Source organism: Lampetra planeri, chromosome 42 (assembly GCF_965212315.1).
Source record: "Lampetra planeri chromosome 42, kcLamPlan1.2.h2, whole genome shotgun sequence".
In the NCBI taxonomy this organism is placed as follows: Eukaryota; Metazoa; Chordata; class Hyperoartia; order Petromyzontiformes; family Petromyzontidae; genus Lampetra; species Lampetra planeri.
Window position 1 is genome coordinate 1522440 of NC_136148.1, and position 22502 is coordinate 1544941.

The 22502-nt window shown below is 45.6% G+C and overlaps 1 long non-coding RNA gene across 1 annotated transcript in view; it reads left to right on the forward strand.

The window, feature by feature from the left end:
- Positions 1-21290, forward strand: part of LOC144732222 (uncharacterized) — a 43006-nt gene extending 21716 nt beyond the window's left edge. The window contains exons 2-3 of the long non-coding RNA XR_013588164.1: positions 2472-2668; positions 20228-21290. This is a non-coding gene — a long non-coding RNA (uncharacterized LOC144732222). The remainder of the gene's footprint in view (positions 1-2471; positions 2669-20227) is intronic.
- The last annotated feature ends 1212 nt before the right edge of the window (positions 21291-22502 follow it).

The following is a 22502-nucleotide window of genomic DNA, read 5'->3' on the forward strand; positions in this document are numbered from 1 at the left end:
TAAGGCTCCCTAACTGTGCTGGCTTGTCCAGTTTATCGCAATGTAATGGACGGAAGCTATCCATGGCACCGTAGAATGTGTAATGTGCCAGTGACATGCTGGCCTTTATACTGCTCAGATTGTCAGCATGCAGCCAAAGTTAATTAGCGTGATAATCACCAAGAAATATAATGCGGCATGCCTACATAAGCGTGCAAGGTAAAAATAAAACAAATACTTCTAGAGAAAACATGAAATCATTGCAATGCAATGTTCATGTTGTTAATATTGTCAATTAATTAAAAGCTCAGCAAATTCACCAATAATAATAGTGCCAACAAACACAAGTTTTTTTCCCTATCAAGGCCGTGTAATTGACCAATGTGTCATTGCCTGAAATGTCGCCTATTTATATTTTTAAGGCAGTTTTTTCGACGATGGTGATGATTTTGTGTTATATGTGCTCGAGTACCGGCTGTCCAAAGCAGTATCGCTTTTTGGTTTTAATTAAAAAAAGTTAAGCTTTTTCAAAATTGCATCTCATAAGCTTAACGAAATATATAACAAAACGCCTTTTGTTGGCCAATGGCAATACAATTCGCACTCAAGTTATATTTCAGCCCACGTCAAAGTTCGTGACCACCTACCGCTTAAACAACTGCCTCTTTCAGCCTCTTTTTGTTTTTGCAGCAGCAGTGTTTTGTGCCAAAAGCCAAACTGATTGTCAAGGATTGACCATATCAATGGGAAATAGAAATATTTATTTTGACATTTCAGATTTATCGCCCAAGTTTTGGAACAAAACGCATCATTTTTGCTGACCTCGAAGAGCAGATACTGATCGTGACTGACGGGTTTGCTCAACATGAAAGCCCTTCAATGCGAGGAGCTGAGATTTTTCTGTAACACGCTGGGCAAGTCAGGCCAGACAATGCTCTTATTCCAGGTGCTTATATCCAATAGTTGTCTCTTTTAAATATGGAAACCACATTATTATCTCTGTGGGTGGCCCTCATTACTCATTATAAAAGACCAAAAAAATGTAATGTTGAAAGTAGAGCTGTATCTTTGTCGCTTGTGAATTGCATTTCTTGATTGCTGTATTCGCAATGAATTGTGTTCGTGCACAGGCCTGCATGTGCCTAATCATAAATGATTTGATTTGGAACTGTGTGAAAAAAAAAACAGAGACGAGACTTGCACTTCACGCTGCGAATTCCAAAACAATAGTTTTAGGGGGTAAGATTGTCTTTAAAAAAATCACATTTATATTATTTTTGCAAATGGATGTTGCTAAACAGGGAAGCATAGTGGTGTGAGAGAAGTATATTTCAGAAGATGTCTCAGCGATTAATCTCTTTTCATGGAGTGCTTGCATCAGGAGGTGTCCTTACACTGCTTTTCTCTTGAAAGGCAGACAAATACTTTGCTCATATTGGAATCTACCATTTAGCCTGTTAGGCCATTAGGTTTACTCACACAGCCTGGGAAATCAGCGAGCATTTGACAACAACGATGACTTCTCACAGAAGCCTTAAGTAATGCATGCAGCGCTGTGCACACTCAAAGTAGACACGCACACACCCAGCAAAGCTCGCTCCACAACCAGCAGCCCTTGTGGTTTTGGGGGTCTTCAGGGCTCTGCGCTCCTCCCTGCTAAAGGCTCTGCCACCCCATCTAAATGATTATAGTCCAGTCCACGCTGTTGTTAGATTATTTAACGCCAGTGGTAGTTTTTTTTATTCATCTCTTCCCCATATGAACAATGGGGGTGGTGAGGGCTAGCGCACAATGCACGAGAGACAGACGTGATTCGTATCGTTACTATTGTTTAGCATTTAACACTTGGCGAAAGTTTGTCTAAAATTGGCTATGTCGTACATCTCCCCCCCCCCCGCCTTGAGGTTTTGCATGCCCCCCCCCCCAACTCTTTAAATAATGTCATACCACACGACTGTCCACAGCAATGGTAGAAATTATGGAACATCATCGGCAGAAGCCCAAGATTATCACTCCGCAACAGCAGTGCATTGTGGGACAGCGAGTAATTTCCGCTCGCTGGTTTATTGATTACTTGAAGAAACCACTCAGGGTTCAGTGGAAACGCCGAGACTCTTTAGTTAAGTGGGTGGAACTAAGCCAGTGGGGCTGTTGGGATGGATAACGCTGGCCTCAGAATAACATGAGATGGCCAAAATACAGTGCAGAAGCGCCTTTTAGGAAAAGAACACTTTCAAAAAACATTCGCTCGATCATTCGATCTTTCGCACTTCTGACGTCAGTCACCAATCGCCAGCACCACCCAACTGGGTTCTGTCATGCCATGCGCTCACTCTATCCTTCCATCTCACGGGGTTTGCCTCATCTGCTCGAGCAGTCGAGCGCTGGCGAATTTGCAGTGTTCTATAAAATCTCATGAGTAGGAATAGGTTACCGTTTAATCGCCGGACCTCTGTGTATAACATTCCCCTTTAATCCGTTCCGTTCGGCAGGAATCTGCAATTGTCACTCCGTGTGACAGGTGAAAGGCTGCGCGGGCGTGCGCGTGTTCTCCGCTGGTGGTCAAGAAGAACGTGCTCGCTCCTCGAATGGATCTCCGCGCTCGGTTGATCGCCGTCGCGTTCTGCTGCCAACGTCCGCAGTCAGCCTGTATGCAGTGCCAGATGGGTTCGATCTCCCAGCTCTGCAGGTGAACAATGCGGTGGATCCTCCTGTGATGGAGTAGAGTATGGATAGGCCCATCTCTCTCAAGACGTTTGACCAGCGTGGAAGAGTAGGCCAAATACCTACTTAAGAGGGTTTCTCCTGTGGAGGCCCTTCCCACCAGCAGTGGCTTGAACAAGCAATTGCAGGGCTGCACCCTTACCTTTTTTACTTCAATTACAAAACATTGGACAAGTCATGATGCACACATCCAATATTTCCATACACGGCAAACTGTTGGGGTATGTGCTGTTAGCGAGCACCGATGAAAGCCGACACGGCACGTGGAGGGGATAGGTGGCCAGCCTTTATCTTTCGAGTGCTAATATTTACACATTGCACCAGGTACTCATTTGAGGACTGCTCCAGATATTCGTCACGTGTGTTAGCCAGGAACAGGAATCGAACTCGAATGGCTAGGTTGGTGGTACAGCGCGTTAGCCACTGCGCCACCACTCCCCATACATGGTATGTGGACACAAACAATAATAATCTTGCGTGTGGGAATACGTTCTGGAGGTAAATGCCAATGTCGAGGTCGGCAAGCCATGAGGCCACTTCAGGAGAGAGAGAGTTGGTGTAGTCTTGATATTCCTCCTATGTTAAAGGTGCGCAGTCCACGGTGCGTTTACTATGCGGCCCATAGTTTGGGTTGCGTGTCCAGTCGCCCTTACTATGGCTATGTATTTTATTTTTCCATTCGTGAAGGTGGTGGGTTGCATCGGCCTGTTGAGGTGAAGCAACGCCAAGGCAGTAGAGATGTATGCGTCTGAATTATATCGTGGCATTATTTTGCTACCGTCAGTGAATGCATCACAGTGCATTATTTTGTTGAAGTAATTAGTGGATCGGAATAAATTTTGCCTGCATCCGCCGGCCGGAGAAGGCGCGTTATTTATTTGTTTTATTATTGTTCTTCGGTGTGTTGTGAGCATCTGACCCCTGGCTAATAATGGCGTTGTCAGAATCGGTTACCCACAATTGGCCGTGAGTAGCTAAATAAATTGAAAGCATACAGGTCATTTTCTGCACACCGGTGCAGTCAGGATGAATTTTGCATGATGCTGAATTGCTCTGTCTGCCGGTAAAAGTGAGCGTAAAGAGGATGCGATCGCTCTTGACTGTCCGGTACTATCATTAATGGTAGTAATGGGCACGGACGACTCAGACCGTCGTGAGCAAACTTGAAGAGACAACCTAATGCTTTTTCATTGACCGAGGTGTACGGCACTGTGATGTTTATTACAAGCCATTACATCATCAGAATCAGTACAGCTAATGTGCATGTACTGAGAAAATGTATTTTAACTAGAGCACATGTTTTTTTGAAAGCCACGTTTATTCCGTCCATGTTATTTGACAGTTGTTTTGGCAGAATGGAAAATTGTTGACGTAAAAACCGAAAACGCACCCAGGTCATTTTGACGTCTCGTATAATATACAAGGCAAAGGTGCAGCCCTGTAACGTCTCGCTCACGTCACTGCTGGTAGAAGGGGCCTCCACTCGAGAAAGAGCCTCTCTAGAGGGTATTTTAGCCTCCTCCTCCTCCACACTAGCCAGTCATCCTAGAAGAATGTTACTTACCAGATGTAGAAATAAAACATATATGGAGGCAAAGACAAAATCTGTTTTAATATAAACCACTTAGAATACATTCCTTCGTAGGGTCCCATTATGTACCATGAAACACTTGACGTTTTTCATTTGCTGATATTTGTTAAACACCCGTATTAGACTTGATTGGTGGTCGTTCGCAGTTGGTCAGATTTCTTTGAGAAACACATTTGGCAGATGTAAGGAAATGTTTTTTTCAAAATGCACTTAATAAAATATAACTGTAAGGCATCAGGCGCACACAGAAGATATCGCATGTATTTATATGTTTTGAATATTAATTTATTTTCGTTGAAATACAATAATAGTTTACAGAAATGTTTCAATCCAATAGTGCTAGAAGGCCTCTTCCCCACGCGATGTTGATCTTGGGGGTTATTCCACCACCACCACCAGCACGCCGATCGCTGTGGTTGGTGAAGGGGGCAGTGATGACCACAACCGCTTCAGGTGCCATGACCCCACTCGAGTTGGGAGTGACGGAGCACTGACCACAGGATGCTGGGTTCATAGTGCAGCACGCTAATCACTGTGCCACCTCTCCACTCCTACGATGATTGTATGTATTAAAACAACTTCATTTTTAAAAATGTAAACTTATATAACTTTACTGTTATCATTATACCACGGCATGGTGTGCAGTGGTAATGTTTGTGTCTTAGCCTTACTGTGTAGGGTTTGTATATTCTCTGCCTGCTCTGCATGGGTTTCCTCCGGGCTCTCCGAATCCCACACGCAATGCCACTGGTGTTGGTCAAACATCCCAAAGGACGACCCTCGTGAAAATTAGTCTTTGGTATCTCCTGGGTAAATAAGTAATTTTTCTGATTATACTGCCTAGAATAGACAGAAATTGCTGTTATAGTGGAAACAGATTGATGCAGACACGATTATAACCATCCATCCAATTATCTTTATTTAATGGTCAATCATTTTATGCTGTATTTAATATCTAAAGTATAACATGCAGTCATAAATGATTTAAAATAAGAAAATAGTTCTATCCAAATACAAACGGAAATGTTTAAAGGGCTCCCAGCGAGACTGATGTGGTTCATCATCCGTCCGTTGGTCTGAAACAAACATTCCATAGGAAGTGGTTTGTGTAAAGAGAGAGTCTCACATAAAAGAGGCAAAAAATCAAACGCCCGCGTAAAACACCCGAGCAAGAGGTCGAGAATGTTGAAAATGTTTTCATTTTTTTCATTTTTTTTGTTTACTGGGCTGTAACAAGAACAATAAGATGGATGACCAACACATCTGTTGACTTTCCAATTATTTTGTCCAGGGAGAGAGAGAGAGGGGAAAAAAATAAAGGTGATACAGAGAGAGCGACACTCGGGGCTGGGGGACAACAGACTGAGCCTTTGCCCTGCAATGGGCCAAGGCCCTCTGAGGATGTCCCATTAATGAGGAGACAAACATCAGCCATCAGGAGCCACACTTTGCAAGGACATTTGACTGCACCAGGAGTTCAACTCAGGCTTCGGAGACGTCTCGAGTCGAACTGTTTGGTTAACTGACAGTGTATATCATGTGGCTCAGCTCCCCAATGTGAGTTTGCGTTGTAGTGCATGTTGTTGTTCAGCGCAATGTTCAATATCTTGCTCCACGGGCGGGAAGCTTCTTCAGGAACTGAATTGAGGTCATTTTAACATGACCTGACGCTGCTGATGACACCCAGGAAGGTCTAAAACCAGTCCGGCGTTTTGTTTCTTAAACAAATGCTGCTTGGCAATATTAATATTTGAAACCCAATAGGCTGATGCACTCAACACGCATTATTCGTGTGGCGAGAAGAAGAACAGAGTTCTGCTTAAAAACACGGTGTCTCTCGATTAGTGAGCTGCTTAGTTCAGTTCCTGAAGAATCTCCCAGCATTGTGGAGCAAAGCGTCGACTGTCGCGCGGAACATCGCGCCCTGAAACCCAACAACGCGTCCAGAGCTCAGCGCAGCGCAGCCGTGAAAACCTGTGCAGTGGCATGCGGTTTAAAACCAAAACAATTAAACCATTTCACGACTCTCAACCATGACACACCTCTCCTCCCCCAATGCAGCCTTCCGAGCGAAGAGAGATTGATCAGCAATGCTCCGACCCACCGCGCCACATTGGAACTCCCTTGTCCGAGTTGTGGCCCATTAATAACCGGCGTGCTTGGGTTCCCTGTCAAGCTGCGCCGCCGTTGCGTGTTCCGCACCAGCGGGAAACAACGGAGCTTCCTTTGCCGGAACAATAACCCCCGTCCTGGCAGCGTGTCCACGTGCTGTGTCACGCTACGAGGAGCGGTGGCTCAGCGGTTGGGGCGCTCTGCGACGAATCGAGCAATGGGAGTTTGATTTCCGCTCGCGGCCAACATCACAGACGAGTATGTGAACTGGTCCCAGGCCTCCACAGGAGTGACTTGGCCTTAAATGAATATCTATCAGTAAACATAAGCAGTGGCGAGCTGAAGGCGGCTGGGTTTGGTGCTGGTGGACGTATCACTCCCTTGTGCGACGTGTCAGGCTTACATAGGAACTCACGAACAACACTTGATCGAAAAGTCTGTAATCTTGTGTTATACTATTTTTAATGGGACAAACAATAGCACATGTTGTAGAAGAAAATATAAATATGTATAAGCTTAAACTGGGGATGCATTTGACCAAATTGACTGCCAAAGATTTTGGGTACCATCGTAGGTGATACCCGACTCTTGGTTGGAGTTGCACAGAGAGACAAAAATAAGAACCCATGCATTTGAAAACAGAGCCGAGTTACCGATGTATCGACTGTTAAGAGAATCAAGCAGGCTCGGGCAGGACGTGTCTCTAAGAGGGATGATGGCCGGGGGTCGAGACCGATGATTAAGTGGCAGCTGAGGAAGGGACCGCTCACCGAGAGTAAGCGCGCCATGGAGACGGAGCGATGAAATCGTCTCGCGTCTCGTGTGCATGCGCTGGGTGGATTGCTGCGTTTGCAGGATTGAGAAATGGCGACGGTTGGCAGAAGCCTTCATCCAGCAGTGGACGGATCATGGCTGATGACGAGAAGTAAATTCTACTTTTTTTTAATCATGAACATGTATTGCTTTGAGTGGGAGCTTCAATTGAAACCTTCACCGTCTCTCAGTAAGAAGTGGCCTCATATCCATTCTCTGCCCTTGCCGTGAAATATCGCTTCACCTCTTCTGCCACGCGGACCTGATGGCACAGGCTGACTGATGCCGCTGCGAGTTCAACTCGCACCGCACTAGGTGTCGCTTACCGCGCGAGTGATTGGTGCTGTCTATTAGGGAAAAAAACAGATGGTCTAATTAACGAGGCCTCTTTCAGAGAATGGTATAAAACACTTTGCCCGCAGCCTCAGGACCTGGGCATATGTAAAGTGATTACGGAAGTGACATGACAGATGCCTGATAAACTGCATTGCCCTGACCGACAATAATGAATCCATAATGAACTCCATGTATAACCTCTTCTGTGTAAAGTTCACCGGTTTTGAGGCCTCGTTCTCAATTTGATGGCGCGTTGTCAGTGTTTTTAAAATCCTGTGTGGTTTTTTCGCTTATGGATGTCGAAAATGACTCTGCAAACATGACAAGGACAGGTCAAAGTGCAACGTGTTAGAGGGCAAAGTGGCTATCATTAGAGCAAAGTGAGTCATTTTATTTATAGCCGAGTCAGAGCCAGACGAACACCAACAGTCTCTCTTTCAATCGAGAACTGGCCTGGAAACAAGTAACGGTAAAAAAGATAGCAACACATTTTTTAGAGCTGTATTAATGTCAAATACGAATTATCATCTTAACTTCTCGTGGACACTTGCTGTTACAAATGTTATTGTTGTTGTTGACCTGTAACGTCCCAAAGCCTCGCCTATTTGTTTTCTTTTCATTGCTTCTTTCCAGCAGCGGACTCGGGAAACTTTGATTTCGTCTCACCGTGCCACCCCTCCGTGTCCACTCTGTCGTTAATTTTGCCCATCTGAGGTGGGCCGAACTCATGATGCGGCCTTGCCCATTTCCACGAATGTGGCTGCTGCGTTAAAATACGAGCAATTTTCGAGCAGCATTAAAAACAAGAGCTAAACATGAAAATGCACAGATAAAGGACATCGGTAAAGAGTTATAGGCATTCGTAACACATTTCTACGGCAATTACATTCAGTCTGTCCAAGTAAAGACTAATATCTTATTGAGTGCCGGTAAGGATGGAACATCTGCCAAATATATAGTATCATTCCATGTGCAAGGAGCATTATATGGGTCGCAGTGCAATAATACGAATAGACCCAAATCTGAATGTGCCGCATGGAACGTAAAACACTTTTACACTTAAAAGAGTTATTTTTTAAAACAAGGTGAAATGAACAAAACGAGATGGAAAAAGAATTCCGGACAGCAACCGCAATTGCGTGAGCAAGCAACGGTGCAGGGCTGCACCTTTATCATCACCTTCGACCTATGCCTGTTTCCAGCCTTAGTAAACATAGCAGCTCGGGGGACATATTGATGGGCTCAGCGGCTTGCCCAAGCATTGAGAAGTGAGGGGGCGAGCTGGAGGACGTAGCCTCATTACGGCACTGCGGTGGCCGCCACCCGACTCACGCGGCAACACCTGGTGTAGTGTGACAGCAGGCCGACAGTGCAGAACACCTATCCCAGTGGGGAGCACATTAGACCAGACAAAGAGTGTCCCTCCCAAGACCTCGGTGTTGCCGTGCCACCAGACATTCTCTTACGCTACGTTTCCATGACCACTGGACCAGCAGTGGCCCTGGGCCGTTACAGCAAAGCTTTTGAATGTTAAATTTCGATTTAAAGCTTTCGTGACTGCAGGGATTCATCTTCTTGGTTCTTTCGGTAAAGTCACGTAGAAGGGAAGTAATAAAATAATAAAAATAAAAATAAAACATAATAATTATGTTTTATTTTTATTATTTTATTACTTCCCTTCTACGTGACTTTACCGAAAGAACCAAGAAGACTTTTGAATGTTGTTCCTGCTTTTGTGGCTCTGTGGGATGAGGCTCACCCGATCCGTCCACTCGCTCCCGACCTACCATTCCATAAATGATCACACTATTAAATACCTTAATGCATTTTAATGCCGACTTTGGTTATTCTCCGCTGCGTGAGTGTACACGTACCACCATCCGTGAAATGCACTGCTTGACGAGGGCCTCCTCATGCCACGTGGATCGTGGGGGTCACTTTTCCATACCTCAGTACGCTGGTCGGTGTTGGTGACGTTATTGAGTATAGATACAAAGAGCATGGAAGTACAGTGAAGCAATTAACTGTTGCTGCACTCTCCTCTGCCACCCCACAGCATGCTACAAATAACAGTTTTGCATGGTGAGCATCCATTAAAGCACTCTCCGGGCTGAAGCCTGCTTTAATTCTCAGATCTGACCAGATCGGACCCATCCCAGGTGATTTGATCACAGGCTAATAAGTAAGGCTACTCGAACAAATGCCCGTTTTGGTATCATTTTTCTGCCTTTAATCGTTTGTCTCCCTTGATGTGGACCAAGTGAGGCAAGTCACCGACCACTCTTCTCACGTCTGCGATCGAACCCCGCATGGCCGTAGTACAAAGTGCGAGAGGAGTTATCTTGTGGAAAGGGGAGCCGCTCAGGCGCGCTTCACGGGGGAAGGAGGCGTGGGAGATCGGCCGGCTCGGTCAGGCACTCGTGGGCATCGCCGGTCCCGTCTCGCGAGTCGGGTTCACAAACCGAGCTGGCTCCGTGTAGCAGTGATCTGTGGAAACAGAAACTTTAACAACCGCAGTCCCAAGACACGCCAAAAGTAGCTCCACGTCAGTGTTTCCCCGACGTAATTAATCTTTGGTAGAAACATTTTTTTTTTACATATACAGGGGGAGTGCTTCAAATAATTGTTAACACTTCTGAGAATTTGCAACAATAGCACGAGGAAATATGCTGCCTCTGGGCTCTGGAGACCACCTGGAGAAGCTTCCAGGCGTGTGTTGACAATGATGGCGACTTTTTGGAGCTATGAACATACATTTTACCGAACGAACCAAGAATATGCATTTGTTATCATGTTAAAAACGATAGTCCCATATAAGTGTGAACATTTATTTAAGGACCCTGTATATTAAACTGCTGCATATTGCAAGGATAACAACATTCCTAAATAACCTCTTGCAATATATTTCCCCGGCTCGAGGGTTTGCTGCCACGGTATACACTTTAGACTTGCAATTCAGAGGTCGCTTGTTTGATCGCCCAGCGTGGCAGTTGAAACAAACGTGCAAGTTTCTTAGATCCTCGCACGTGACCACACAGCAGCAGTATGAATGAGTTCCAGCACCTCCGATTAGCACGGTTGGCTACGTGCGGTGCGAAAAAAGTTCAACGTACGTACGCAGTCGATTTTTGGGTCGAGTGCTGTGGAATAAAACTTGGGTAGCTCCCACCTCTTTCAAGACGTCTGGTCAGTGTGGAAGAGTAGGCCAAAATACACTCGAAAGGGGCTCCCTCTGGCGAAGGCCCTTCCACCATCAGTGGCCTGAGCCAGCAAATTACAGGGCCGCACTTCTACCTTTAACGTTTAGCTCTCAGTTGCTTTGGGCTCAATCTCAGATCCTACCGCGTGAATTGTTATCGCGCCCCAAGTTTTGTTAGCAAAGCCGCTGAGCATTCACGGGAACATCAGTAAACTGAATAATTTAATAACTTTACTCCGTAATCAAATTGATTACAATCGGTCCTCTCACGTAATTCGCAAAAAAAAAATGCAAATATCACATTACCGGGCAACTTTCCTCAATCCCTCTAAAGTTTTAGTGAAACGCTGCGAGTGGGTTGCCATCGTCTCGCCTTCCCTCCCGAGCCCTTCCTCCGCAATCTCTCTCTCTCGCCTCCGAGCCCGACTGTCCCCTACGTACGTGAGATCCTCGACGTTGGCAAGTGACTAACAGTGCTGGATCCTGACAAGTAGTGGCAATTAGGGTTCGCGCTGGGGAGAAATAAAAACGAATGTTGTCAGCATGCCAGGTGTGCATTAAAGCAATAATGCACTGGGGCTTTCGTCTAAGTGCACATTTCTGCGCACTTAATCCTCATCAGCCGTAACAGCAGGGCAGGCAAGCATTGCTTTGGAGGTGCTCATTTTGCACAGTTAGTTTCAAAGCCAGGCGGGCAAATCTTATTATATATATATATATATTCCCATTACTGGTAAGTTTTCTGCTTTTGGCCGGCCAATATCTAGCGCTTGCTATAGTGGGCGAGGAAGGCTTTGGTGTCTTCCCAAGTGTACCGGATTGCAAATGGGGTTTATTTTGTATTTTTGGCGTGAAAATAAAACCCCATCTGTAATTTCTCGCGTGAAAATTAAAGCCGATATAGAGCAGAATGGTGGTGGTAATGCGCCAAAAAAATTCTGATACCCATCACCGCTCTCTCCACCACTTTCATGCTTACACCTGCTATTTAATTGTTTTATATATGTTGTTCATAAACATGGTCGATAAAACGAATGGAACAGAAAATCAAATGCGCGACAAACTAGCACGGACAGATGCAGGCTTAGGATATCATTGAGAGACAGCTCAGAGGAGAACACGTGGAGTAGAGGACATATGCAATGGTAATGCCATCCAAACTGTGAAGAGAAGCAACTGGGGCAGGACACGTGGCCCGAAGGGATCAAGGCCCATGATCAAACATAATGATGGAGCGGCAGGCGAGGAATGAAACACGTCCGAGAATTGACCGACAGTGGAGATGGAGCGATGAAATAGGCTCTTGCGCAGGGTGCCGGGCGGATTTATTATTCCGTCGCAGGATCGTGACGGATGACGACAACTTTGGGAGGCCTTCATCCAGCAGTGGATTGATCATGGCTGGTGACTGTGATACACGAGTGTAGGAGAGGGGACGTGCGCGTGTGTGTGTGTGTGCGCGTGAACTGTGAGAGTGGCTCATCCTTCTTGTGCTGTTGTTATGCGCCGTGTGCGTGTAGGCCATTCATCTGCAGAGCATAAGAGGCCGACACGGGAGCCGCGTACATCCCGTGGCCGCTTCCTCTCTCTTTCTCTCTCCTCTCTCTTTCTCTCTCCTCTCTCTCTCTCCTCTCTCCCTCCGGCGCCGTGCTGTTCACGTTGGGGACGCCACGGTGGAAGTCTGCCGAACCTTCCGTTCCTGGTGGGAACTTCCCGAGGGAGAGAGTCCGTGTACGACACGTTCATATCTCCGCGACTTGAATAATTTAAGTTCAGCTACGTTTGGTTTGCTCGCTGTAAGGATGGATTTAACGCGAGCGAAAATGCACTCGCAAACAGCAGGAAGGCACACGGCTCCCATCATGCCTTGCATGCAAGTCGAGTTACATCAAAAGGTGCATGTACCACACTCTCAGCCTCTGACTGCGTGCTTCTGTTGTGATCGCTTTTCATCATCATTTACAGAGTGTTGGATTCAAATCAGTGGAAGGATATTGCACATTTAAACATGCATCGCTTACCGTTTTTTTCATATGCTGCAATGTCGTGCATAAACTATACATTTTTTACATGGTTGAAGCGAACGTGCAGAGGTGAGCTCATTTCACTTTGAACCCAGCCGCCTGCGTTCAATTCCCGGCCTCAGTCGTCAGTCATATCGGAACTGCTTCTGAATGCCTCCTTCACCAACCCACACTGACCATCGTGATGAAGTATGGTCAAACAGCTCCCATGACTGAAATGGCATGGAGATTTTCATTCAGTAGAGTTGACTGACAGAGCTTTAAATTATTATCATCATCATACACACACTGGGTGATTTGTATCCGAACGTGACTTTCAATTCAATTGGCCAAAATGAGCAGAGAGAATGTACTATTACTCCGCATGTCTGGTGATGACATTTATGGCATCGGCGTGTTAAGAGGTCGTGTAATGACCTGAGCAGCACCTATGAAAGATGCCATTAGCTCATTGTGATGGTGTCACCCCTCACTGTATGTATCAGTTCTGCACAGCAGCAATGCACTAATGGCAATGGTGAACAACTTATTTGTATATCTTTCTCATGAGTGACAGGGTGGCGTAGTGGTAACAATTATACCTCACGGTAACAAAAGGGCCTGGATACCATTTTCGACTCGGGCGCCTTCATGAGTGGAGTACAACTCCACCTGTTCTGCATGAATTGTTTACAGTATACTTGTTGACAGTATAATCACAGAAGTACAGTATTAATAACATATGAACACAAATACAAGAGATGCTCATTGAACGACTTCTATTCAAAGACTGAACAAAAAAGATGGCGGGTGGCGCGAACATCGTGGAAGGTTTGGGGATGAAATCGGACGAAATCGGACGAAATAGTAAAGCCACGTGGACGAAATGTGAAATGTGGTGATAATTGAAAACGGGCCGAAAGAGCGAAGCGACGAAAGTCAAGTGAACGAAAGTCACGGTGTCGCTGTACATGAGCTCCAATGACCCGTGGGAAGAGCGCTTTAGAGAAAGATGATGATCGCCAATTGCACTATTTCTTGAAGGCGCTTTCTTGAAGGCAAGTCTTAAATACAATAATATTTGGCCATGCTCAATCTGCTACTGGATGAGGGCCCTCCCAAGCTGCTTCCAACTCTCATGATTCTACAGTATAATACATAAATACATAATAAACCACGCAGCAAACAGAACACGAGCTAATTGCATCGCTCCATCTTCTCGGTGGACATCTTATCACATGCGTTTCCTTCCTTGGCTTCCAGTCCCATCTTCATTCTTGAACGTCCCTTCGAGTGGTGTGGTGTGTCCTGCCCCAAGGCCCGCTGACTTGTCTTAACAGTTTGAATTCTGGCACGAGCCTCGGTAACTTGCCTATATTCTCAAATCCACGCTTTCCCATTCCCATGAGCACCAGTGATGTAAACGGCTTGGGAAGGCTTTCATCCAGCAGTGGATTAATTTGGGCCGATGGAAGAAGATTAGTTCTTATTCTTGAAATGTAGTTTTAAAACTTATTTTCTCTCCGGCTTGATCTTGACTGGTGATTCTGGAGGAGATGTGATGCCTTCGGCCTTCTTATCGGGGGCCTCTTATTCTTGGTTATTTCGGTAAAGTCACGTAGATATAAATTTTTGTTTAAAAACAATTAATGAAATACAAATTAAAATAATAATAATAATACAATAATAAATATAAATAATAAATTGAAAATTATAAAAGCAAAAACCCCACAATAAAAATATTAAAAGATAGTAAAATATATATATATATTTTAAGAAAAAATAAATTGAAAATAATAAAAGCAAAAAACCCACGACGTTTCGATCGCAACACAAGCGGTCTTCATCAGACGGAGAGAAAAAGGGGGCCTCTTCGTCACCACCCGGTATGGAGGCAGGCGTCAAGTTCGACACTTGGGCCCGGGTCGCGGAGGACGAGGTGAATGGTCTTCCTTTCTTTGGTGCCAGTGGGTTCTGGCCTTCTGGAGGTCTATCCCGTGGATACTGTGGAAGGTCAGGAGCATAAGAAGGCGACAAAATAAGTTGTCTGTTCAGAAGGTCACGTCACCCAAAGTCTAAAACTTATTTTCTAAATAATTGCCTTTATCCCTGCGCTCGGTCACATGCAATAATATTGGCAAGGTAGTATATTATTAATAAGATCTAATTTTGTGAGGCAATCTGCCTTCCCCTGGCAGGTTTAAATTAAAAGCGTGGAGCGCATTGACACTCGGCATGCTTATTTTTTGTCCCCAAGTAGAATGCCATAAAAAAAGAAATATATCTAACAGAAACAGCATCCTGCGATAGTCAATTACGTCAATTGCGCACACCTGGAGCATAGCGATCGTCCGTCTACAGGGGTCCAATATCCCTTCACAGTCGCGGCGTAAAAGCGCTCGAGGCAGCGAAAGGTCACCGACGCACGTGGTTTGATGTTTGGACCATAGAGTGACTTGCATACGTGAAAGGCTCGCGTATGCTAAGCAAAGCCATGCTTGCGAATCATTAACCATCAGTCGTTGAACTTTTAACATCAAATAATACTTTGATTGTTAAAGAAGACTGCTGCGATCAGTGACTTGACGCTAATTGATTGAGTACAAGGGCTTTTTCGTTGTTGTTGTTCTTGGTAATTTAGTTTGCCTTTAGTTTGGGGTGACCGCTGCCTCTGAAGGTCTACGACCCTACGCTGCCTTCACGTCAGAGCCTCACCTTGACGCCACTGGCGGCAGTGGGCAAAGGTAAAGAGAAGCAGCCTGGAAATAACTCGCTTATGTCACTGCTGGTGAGAGTAGGCCAACATACCATCCAGAGATGGTGTTTTGGCCTACTCTTCCACAATGATCGGACGTCTCGGAATAGATGGGAGTACCAACGCTTCACCCCGCCACACGTGACCAGTGGATCAACTAACCGTGGTGGTGACAGAGGTCAGGGGATTTAGCAAACCTCAAAAATGTAAACACTTAATGGGATTCATCAGAGCGTTATGTGACAAATTGCTTAAGCTTCCGTGAAACACTAAAATATTCACAAAAGCCTCCAGAATTTTTTTCTTCAAATAAATAATTTACGTGCAGTGAAATCGCGCTGATTCTACCAGGGATACTCAATGTAATAGACACTGTTCCATTCTAATTGTGTCTAACACCCACAAGGTCACGGGAAGTGTTCGGTGGAACTGTTGCAGATACGATTTTGTTTTTTTTACGACCAAAATTCCGTGCGTTATTTCACTGCATAGTGGTGCGCGTTTATTTTAATTTTATTTTTTTAGGGTTGACAGAAGTCTGCAGATCCAGAGAGCTCAAGAACCACCAATTTAGGTGATTGTGCAGGCTGCACTGCCAGGGGCGTTGCCAAACCGAATTAGCCCCACAGGTGTGCCACTCTCTCCTCCGCCAAAACGTGCGACCACCCAGCTTCATTCCATGGAACAGAGCAGAAATCGGTACCACCCAAGGTAGCAAAACTCTTAACGGCTTAAAATTATTGATATGGCTAATAAGAGTGAATTTACTTTAACCCGTTCATTTCAAGTGGCCATTACGCGTGATTCACCGTTATTGGCCGCGTACAGAAATTGGAACCGCTTGAGTTACGTCACCTCAGGTGGTGCAGACGGAGTGATGTATCTGGCCTGGCCTCGTGGACTACTTGGGGAATTAGCCATATTAGATTATTCTCGTCGATGAAAAAGAGGAGCCACATCTATCAGGTGCAGCTCACCGTTGCCGCGTCGGTTTTTGACGTTTGTGTCACGTCGCTGTCCGGCACGTTCCCGGTTTATGTCGCGTGACGTGTTGGACACGATGTCCAACTAATTATAGATTTGAAACTTTCGTGACTGCAAGGATTCATACTCTTAGTTCTTTCGGTAAAGTCACGTAGGTAAAAAATGAAATTAAAATTAATAAAAAAAAATAAAAACAATAAAATCACGACGTTTCGGAGGCAACACGAGCTTCCGTCTTTTATTTTTATTAATTTTAATTTCATTTTTTACCTACGTGACTTTACCGAAAGAACTAAAGAGTACGATGTCCAACGTTTCACTGCAACGTTACCGGGAGATTCAGCAGGGACGGGAATGATCTCTCTCCTTCTAGAGTTTCCACACGTGGTGTGGAATGTCGGACATCGTTGTCGGACAACGCGTGGCGACAACGCCGAAAGCACGCGGGGAGAGCTGTGGCTCGTTGCTGATTGACTGCCTCTTGCTCCGTGCTGTGAGCAGTGTGCACGTTGCATATTTGTCTCGACTGGGAATGCGTGCTCAAGCAGGAAGCTGCGCTCTCAGCTTCTCCTCGTGGCTGGGGCTCACCAGAAACTAGATTTGGAGCATCGCGCTAAAGCATGATGTATGGACCGGGTTTGTTGTATAAAGCTGGCATCAGCATTTGCCCAAATTCGTTTGGGAGATAGACTCAATACCACTCGGAGTGAGCCACTTTTTATTTCGTCGAATTGAAACAGAGTTGCCAATTTGTCACCGCTGTCATAAATTCACATTGCGTCTCATGTAAGTCTGAACACTTGTGTTATTGCGCACTCTTATGAGTCCAGTCCATCACAAATGCGTACTGATCGCGTGTAATAAGCTCTCTGGAATGACACTGTTTTACGTCTTTTGTGAAACGGGTTCACAACAGACTTGAACATCTGCCGGTAATCGGTTCCAGGTCTTCGGGCCGGAGACAACAGCGAGACTGTGCCTGGTCTAACCACTGCACAAGGTTTACACGCGGGTATAGCAGCAGATCACCATCGGCTGTGGATCATAGGCGGTATCGATTTGGGTCCATTGGGGCTGGTATACACTGCTCGGCGAGTTAAAATGGAGCAGATTTGTGCAGACTCTTGTACACTAAACCTATAAAAAAGAATCAACTGTAAACTATTTTTTGTTATTTTCCCAGGTAAGGCCCACTGAGCTAAATAGTTTTTTTTCAGAAGCGACTTGGTCACAAGTGACAGCTCGGCAAAGTGGCTTATCATGTGTAAATTTATAGCAGCCAAATATTCTAAACGCATGTTTCTAAATGGAGAGGGAAAACCCGAAGGACCCGGAGAAAAATACACGTGACCACTTGGATCGAACTCATGACCTCCTTCATGCCAGGCGAGCCAGTTGGCATCTGACCACAGCGGTAGACGAGTAGGCGTAGTTTCTAAGTGATCCAATGTTTGATAGGTAGCCGATATAACTCATCTTGTATCAAGGCCATGATGGCCTCATATTTCCGCTGCACGCGAGCCGCAGCATTTAAACACTGACTGGAGCGGATGCAGATGCACAGCGTTGGCACGGCCAGAGGTGCCGTTGCAAAAGTTGCACGCGACCGATGACAAGCGCTTGAACGAACATCCTCGCTGTCTGGACGCCTGGTGCACAACGGACGGCGTGCAGCCGTCGACTCCGGTGAAAGCACCGTCCAGTCAAACATCCGACTCGAGCGGTGGTAAAGTCCATTTATATACCCCACGTTGAGAAGGAAGCGCGAAATGCGTTATCCCTCCCTAAAATCAGCCAGGTGTTCTCGCGCGGTCGGTGTCATCGCCGCAAAGAGGGTGCGGTGACCATGCAGGAGATGCGGTATCACTCGCGGCGAGTGCTGAGAAGAACAAGGCCGACTGTGACTGGACATTTGCCAGCATTTCTGTGATTTTAATGAAAATTCACGGGCATTTGTCAGTCTACTGCTGGATGAAGGCCAGTCCAAGACGCACGTCGTGGTTATTGTTTGATGCCACGCTGTTTAGTGTGGATTGGTGAATGGGGCTAGGGGGAGGGGTTGATGATGGCTGGCAGGTAGGACCAGTTTGAAATTCACTCGCCACTGATATGCGTTCATTGTGACCGGGAGTCGAACTTTAGGCGGCCGGCTCCACGGTAGCGGTGTGTGCCCACCACTGCGTCACCGCTCCGAATGGGCATTTTGTTACATAATTTAACAAACATATCTCAAATTTGACAACAGATGGAGGCTGATACAATAACTGCTTCCTAAGCTTGTACCGACACAGCATCCCCTGCCACGCTCGGCTCGCAGGCAAGCTGTGGAGCAGCCACCATGCTTAGTCTGGCACTCGGTGCATGGCGCAGATTTTCTAAATTTAACTTAATGAGCGCGTTGGCATGTACAGTGCTCTGTCTGGATATCCTGGCTATCCGCATTTTTTGTTGTGAGATGATTTGGGACCCTGTCCAATCATTTCATCGCCAGCTTTGCAATTCCTCGTTGTGCGTCAGTCGCACATCTGTTGGACGTGCTGTTAAACACCATGAAGTCACCTGAGACACCAACTCGGATTACACGATCACTCTGTAGCTACATACATACTCTTGGTTTTTTCAGCAGAATTTCAGTTTTTTTTGTCTGTTTAGTGCTGGAATTCAGTTTTTTTTGAGCAGATGGAGGCCTCCTGCCCTCATGAAGTCTGAACAAAGTACAGAGTTCTTGGCAGGCAGTGGTTGCCGTAGCCTCCTCTGAAGTTGATCTGTATTGCAGTTCCTAAACGATGCACGTGGCATTTTAACCGTTGCTTCCTAACAAACACGTGTTTTGTCAAGATGCCAATTGTGAACAAGACGAAGCGTAACTCGATAGCACTCTGGAGATTTCAGCGCTTTCGACTGAAAGGGCGAGTGCGAGCTCCGTGATTACCCTCGCTGTGCGACCATTGACTCGGTTCCTACGGAGGAAAAGCGCGAACTTAAAACAAACAAATATTAGCGCCTCGATTGACTCCCCGTGCAAATATACAACCCTCTTGCAAAAACAACATCAAAATGCTTCTTTACTTCACGCGTAAACAAAATTGCGTTTCCCCCCCCCCCCCCCCCATCGACATTGTCTGCGTTGGCCAACACGACCGGCTGACAAAGTCGCGATTTCGTTCGAGGCCTGCTTCCCTCCCGTCGCTCGTTATTGTTCCTTGAAGCAGAACGCGCCGTCTTGCCGCCGATCCCCGATGCTCGGCGCATAAATAGAGCAGGTACCAACATGCGTCTGCGAAGATTGCTTGTTAGCAATGTTTAAAGGTCACGGTGATGTCCCATGGAGTCGGACCTGCTATCTGGTGTGCCCATTATGGCCAGGAAATAGCTTATATGTAAATCTCCAGAGGTGGCAGGAAGGTTCCCGAAGAAAAAGGCTTCCCTAATTAGCACCAAGCTGTTATGCATAGTTGCCCACCGTTGTGCACGATTCTAAACTATATCATTTCGGTTTTTATCGTCGCGCCAATAGGAACGGTTGCTCATTATCTCACCGTGCGGGTGAAAGGTGACATGACAGTGATGCTGATGAAGTGTCCTGGATCGTGGGGGTTGTTTTTGCTGCTCTGTCGATTACGTTTTTTTTTAAAAATACTTTATATTAAGTTCGCTTGCTTGCTTGCTTGCGTGCTTGCTTGCTTGCTTAGGACCGTGCAAATCTTTCGCTCGTTTTTTTTTGTTTTCAGCTGGAACACAGGATATTCCCATGCCGGTGATATAAGACCAACGAAAAGCCCTTGCCGAGTTATGCGGGCTTGCTTCAACAACAAAAGATGACGTTAAGAAATGTCTACTTACTTTAATGAAGCGTGGCCGACTTGTTACACGTTGCAAGCATACTGAGGAGGGAAACGAAGAAACATCCTCCAATCAGAATGACGCGGCCGATTGGCTCTTGTCATCATCGTCGTCGTCGTCATCACTGTCATCATAACCATCGTCTCGTATTTGTAATGGAGTCGAAGATGGCAGGCTTCGTGCGGCCCAATCTATCAAGTTGAGAAATCACGATTCACACCATCAATCTGGCGACCGGACATCCATCAGGGATCCCCCGGTCTCAAGAGCAACAACTTAAGAAGAAGAAAATTACGTCTAAGATTATTTCTGTGCGCTTCGTACTTATTACAATGTGTGTCCTGAAGCACACGCAATAAGCCACATACAATTTGGGACCTTTGACGGGCTGTCTATGGGTACAAGGCACAATCCCCATTCCACAAACAAATCTAAACGTTATTTTAGTAAGCAAACAACATCTGCCAATCTCCAATGGCGCATTGGGTAATGACAACGCAGAGTTTAAACACCTGACCTTGAAAATTTTGTTTTTTTACTGGGTTCAGCCTTGCTTAACATTTGTCGCTTGCATATGGAATGCTACCTCGTAAGAAGGCTCTTCTTTGCAGATACCTGCATTGTGAATATGACGGAGATTTTATGTATGGGTGATTACGGACCCCCTGAAATCTGCCGTTGCCTCGTCACACACACACACACCGACATGAATCTAGTCCAACGAATAACCAGCCGCTGCCTAGCACCTCCACGTGTAATCTCCATAACCGAAAAGTATGAAATAAAATTATCACGCGGAGCCGGTTGTTCGCACTTCGTCTTTCGACAGAGATATTTAACTTTACCCCTGAAGCTATGATTTGCTAAAACCACGTAGCCGTGTACCCTGGAGACAAAAAAAAAACCCCACCTTTCTCGGATCTAAATTATTTTCACAAGAATTGTTTAAATGTTTCACGGCACGGCAGTGTTTTTTTCCCCAAGCCAAATAAAATATCGCTGCAATTTTAAAGGTTGCCATTAACACTGATGGTTCTCTTGATTTTATTTTTAAACGTACTGAATTTATTATAACTGTTGTGGTAATTGTGCACTTTAAAGTTACTGCATAATCATTAAGAGAACTGGGGAGTGCTTTCGGTGGGTCAGCTTTAGAGGAGAAAAAGCCCTGCTTGCACGGAGCATTAAAAACAGGACGAAACAATTGATGGTGATTTGAATGTTGAATAAATAAATCACGAAAGGCACATTTCCCTGAAAAGGAATTATACAAAATTTAATGCATATCATGCTCTCGCGTTGGTGTGAAGCGTTTTGCTAATTTTGTGAACATGTTTAATCTATACACGGTGTCTCCATACAGACATTTTGAGGGTTGGGGAAGTTTCGTCGAAGAATAGTACAACAATTGGATTATGCATTCCCTCGTCTGACTACCTCGCAGCGTCAGAATCAGAATATTTAATCAATATTGGAGGAATCCGACGAGCTATAAAGCTCTTTTTCACAGATGTCCAGTAGCGTAGCCCTATCATCCGTGCAGTGTGGTGAGAATCACCCCCCACAAATCGTGTTTGGAGGCCTTCATCCAGCGGTGGATTGACAAAAGAGTTGTACGTGATTATCATTGAGTCACATGACCTTCTTTTCTTTTACAATTAAAGTTATATTTCCCAAAATATAACTTCCGAAGTATATCTTGGCATGCACCTCCGATTAGCTACGTACGGCGCGAAAGAAGTTGAACACGCACAAGGTGATTACTATAACTCATCAAGTGTTCGTGTCAACCAGCTACTCTTTGTCATTATCATGGTGCACACTCAAGAGAGTGCAATGCAACAGAAATGATGTATATCATTAACTAGATGTATGCTTGTGCACACGGTTTCAAAGCACCGCTCAGCAATCCAGCCACGGTGTTAACTTGAAGAATGTCCTCTTAAGATAATTGGGAGCTGTGTATTCATGACCACCGGGTTCGATTGGTCATGGGAGGAGCGCACACGTGGCTGAGAGAAGGTACGCAGGTTAGAGAGGCACCATGTCGACTGTTAAGACAAGCAAGTGGGCTTGGGCAGCACATGGCACCCGGAAGGGATGACAGTGGATGCCCTCTGGGAACTGCATCCCAGAGGCATCCACTGTGAATTGGTGCAATTA